The following is a 4270-nucleotide window of genomic DNA, read 5'->3' on the forward strand; positions in this document are numbered from 1 at the left end:
TATTCTGGTATCTATGTATGATGAGTGCTATTTATACATTGCAAAGTTTTGGAAAATAATAAAAACACAAGTACCAACAAGAAAGGGATGATCTCAAGAAGGTTAAGTAGATCAAGCAATGAACAAAGGAGTAGAATGTACACAACATATATATACGCCACCGTGAAACATTCATTGATTTAAACAGAAGAGTTTACGAATCCATGTCAACTCGTATCTTTGACAAGTCCTACTCAGCCATCTCATACTACATTTTTACCAATTTGTACCAGATTTTTATATATTTCATTTGCATTATTGGTATATTTTGTTTATGTAAATACAAAATAAAATAATATTTAGTTTGAAGCAATAATTATTGTTTAGAAAGTATATTGGTAAAGAGACGTGAAAGATACCATGGGGACATTCAGAGTAGATAATAAACTGACTGCATGGCAAAAAAAGAAAAATGACCAAAAGACTAACAGTATAGAGAACAAAGGCAGAGCTACACGTACAAAAACAAAATCTAAGGATGATCGCAGGTGCTCCAAAGGGGTAATCAGATCCTGCTCCTGATAGTGGTTGTAATTACTATGATCATAGTTCATACTATTAGATGATTGAATATGGTATTTAAACATCTATGTTGTAGTGTTACATCACTGCTCCTGGTTTAAAGGAGAATTGAACAAGTTACTTTGCAGCAACTCATATAAAACATTAGTGTGTAATGAAAAATATAAATATGGTAGATAAACTTACTGGGAATGTGATGAAATTAATAAAAATATTTATTTTTTCCTTGAAAAATATGAGTGTAGGTTTGCAGCAATAAGTTGTAACGACAAGATTAAGTTATCATATAGGTGTCAATTGCATCCTTTTTTCAGATGTGATTGTAAGTAACAGTTTGTGATCAAATATAGTTAAGATTTGTCTAAATTCCATTTAATAGAAAATAAAATGCTCCGCAGGGCGCAGCTTGATACGACCGCAGAGGTCGAACCCTGAACAGTTGGGGCAAGTATGGACACAACATTCAAGCTTGATACAGCTCTGAATTTGGATTGTGATTAAATATTTGACACAGCATAGGTTTCTGACACAGAATGAATGTGGTCTAAGAACTTAAAAATTTTAAATTGGACATTCACCTATTATGGTCCAATATCCAAAATCTAAATACATGGTTAGATTCAGCATATCAAAGAACCCCAAGAATTCAATTTTTGATGAAATCAAACAAAGTTTAATTTTGGACCCTTTTGATCTCAATGTGGACAAAAATGATAACAGGGCCCAAAAATCAAAAATCTAAATACATGGTTAGATTCAGCATATCAAAGAACCCCATATATTCAATTTTTGTTGAAATCAAACAAAGTTTAATTTTGGACCCCGATTTGGACCAACTTGAAAACTGGGCCCATAATCAAAAATCTAAATACATGGTTAGATTCAGCATATCAAAGAACCCTAAAAATTCAATTTTTGTTAAAATCAAACTAAGTTTAATTTTGGACCCTTTGGACCTTTATGTAGACCAATTTGAAAACGGAACCAAAAATTAACAATCTAAATACACGGTTAGATTCGGCATATCAAAGAACCCCAATAATTCAATTTTTGATGAAATCAAACAAAGTTAAATTTTGGACCCTTTGGACTTCAATGTGGACCAATTTAAAAACGGGGCCCAAAATCCAAAAACTTAATACACGGTTAGATTCAGCATATTACAGAACCCCATATATTCAATTTTTGTTGACATCAAACAAAGTTTAATTTTGGACCCCGATTTGGACCAACTTGAAAACTGGGTCCATAATCCAAAATCTAAATACATGGTTAGATTCAGCATATCAAAGAACCCCATATATTCAATTTTTGTTGAAATCAAACAAAGTTTAATTTTGGACCCCGATTTGGACCAACTTGAAAACTGGGCCCATAATCAAAAATCTAAATACATGGTTAGATTCAGCATATCAAAGAACCCCATATATTCAATTTTTGATGAAATCAAACAAAGTTTAATTTTGGACCCTTTTGATCTCAATGTGGACAAAGTTGATAACGGGGCCCAACAATCAAAAATCTAAATACATGGTTAGATTCAGCATATCAAAGAACCCCATATATTCAATTTTTGTTGAAATCAAACAAAGTTTAATTTTGGACCCCGATTTGGACCAACTTGAAAACTGGGCCCATAATCAAAAATCTAAATACATGGTTAGATTCAGCATATCAAAGAACCCCATATATTCAATTTTTGTTGAAATCAAACAAAGTTTAATTTTAGACCCCGATTTGGACCAACTTGAAAACTGGGCCCATAATCAAAAATCTAAATACATGGTTAGATTCAGCATATCAAAGAACCCCATATATTCAATTTTTGTTGAAATCAAACTAAGTTTAATTTTGGACCCTTTGGACCTTTATGTAGACCAATTGAAAACAGAACCAAAAATTAAGAATCTAAATACACGGTTAGATTCGGCATATCAAAGAACCCCAATAATTCAATTTTTGATGAAATCAAACAAAGTTCAATTTTGGACCCTTTGGACCTCAATGTGGACCAATTTAAAAACGGGGCCCAAAATCCAAAAACTTAATACATGGTTAGATTCAGCATATTAAAGAACCCCAAGAATTCAAGAATAAAACCCCATTGAAATTGATCAAGAAATAAGCAATTTATACGAAGTATCTTCTTTTGCACAATACTGTGCAATTGATTATTTCTTGCTATTGCGCAATACTGTACAATTGACAATTTCTTGCTATTGCGCAATATTGTGCTATTGGATATTTCTTGCTATTGCGCAATACTGTGCAATTGAAGATTTCTTGCTATTGCGCAATACTGTGCAATTGAAGATTTCTTGCTATTGTGCAATACTGTGCAATTGAAAATTTCTTGCTATTGCACAATACTTATTATATAATAATTTACACATCCTGTTTGGTGTGTATCTCCTACCATATCATTATTATTTGCTTTTAAATATAAATCAGAAATAACCAACTTAAAATGGAAAATTTTAAAAGAAAAAAAAAAGGAAAAAAAGAAAAAAAAAAGAAAAAAAAAAATCCCCCCCCAAAATTTTTTGAACCCCCTTATGATTCATCACCCCCAAACTCAATCTCAGCCTTCCCTTTGTGGTATGGTACCTTGCAGTACAATTTCAGAGAGATCCATACACTTGAACACAAGTTATTGTCTGGAAACTAGAAAAATGCTTATTTTTGGCCCCTTTTTGGCCCCCAATTCCTAAACGTTTCGGGCAATTACCCCCAAAATCAATTCCAGGTTTCCCTTTGTGATATGGAACCTTGTAGTACAATTTCAGAAATATCCAAACACTTACACACAAGTTATTGTCATGAAACTAGAAAAATGCTTGTTTTTTGCCCCTTTTTTGGCCCCTAATTCCTAACATTTTGAGGCAATTACCCCCAAAATCAATTACAGCCTTCCCTTTGTAATATGGAACCTTGTGGTACAATGTCAGAGAGATCCATACACTTACACACAAGTTATTGTCTGGAAGTTACAAAAATGCTTATTGTTGGCCCCTTTTTGGCCCCTAATTCCTTAACTGTTGGTACCATAACCCCCAAAATCAATCCCAACCTTCCTTTTATGGTATTGAACCTTATGGTAAAATTTCATGGAGATCCATTCACTTAAACTAAAGTTAGAGTGCGAAAACCAATGTGTCTTCGGACGACGCCAGACGACGCCGGACGACGACGACGACGACGACAACGACGACGACGACGACGACGACGACGCCAACGTCATACCAATATACGACCAAAAAATTTTCAATTTTTGCGGTCGTATAAAAACTGCAACACATGAACTGTATTTGTAATAAATTAATACTTATAAACTCATCATAGATACCAGGATTAAAATCAGTGAAGATTAAATCAACCATTGAGGACAGAGATGCTATTTACCGGGTTTGTAATAACATGAGCAACATGACGGGTGCCAAATGTGGAGCAGAATTTGCTTACCCTTCCAGAGCACCTGAGATCACCCCCAATTTTTTTTGTGGGGTTTGTGTTGCTTAGTCTTTATTTTCTTTGTTGTGTTTTGTGTACTATTGTTTGTCTGTTTGTCTTTTTCTTTTGTAGCCATGACGTTGTCAGTCTGTATTTTATCTATGAGTTTGGATGTCTCTCTGGTATTCTTTGTCCCTCTTTTGCTACTATTGCTGTTGGAGGTTTAGGAAAACATCAGGCATCAAATAAACACAAATCA

The sequence above is a fragment of the Mytilus californianus genome, unplaced genomic scaffold (assembly GCF_021869535.1).
Source record: "Mytilus californianus isolate M0D057914Y unplaced genomic scaffold, xbMytCali1.0.p SCAF_13, whole genome shotgun sequence".
Classification (NCBI taxonomy): domain Eukaryota; kingdom Metazoa; phylum Mollusca; class Bivalvia; order Mytilida; family Mytilidae; genus Mytilus; species Mytilus californianus.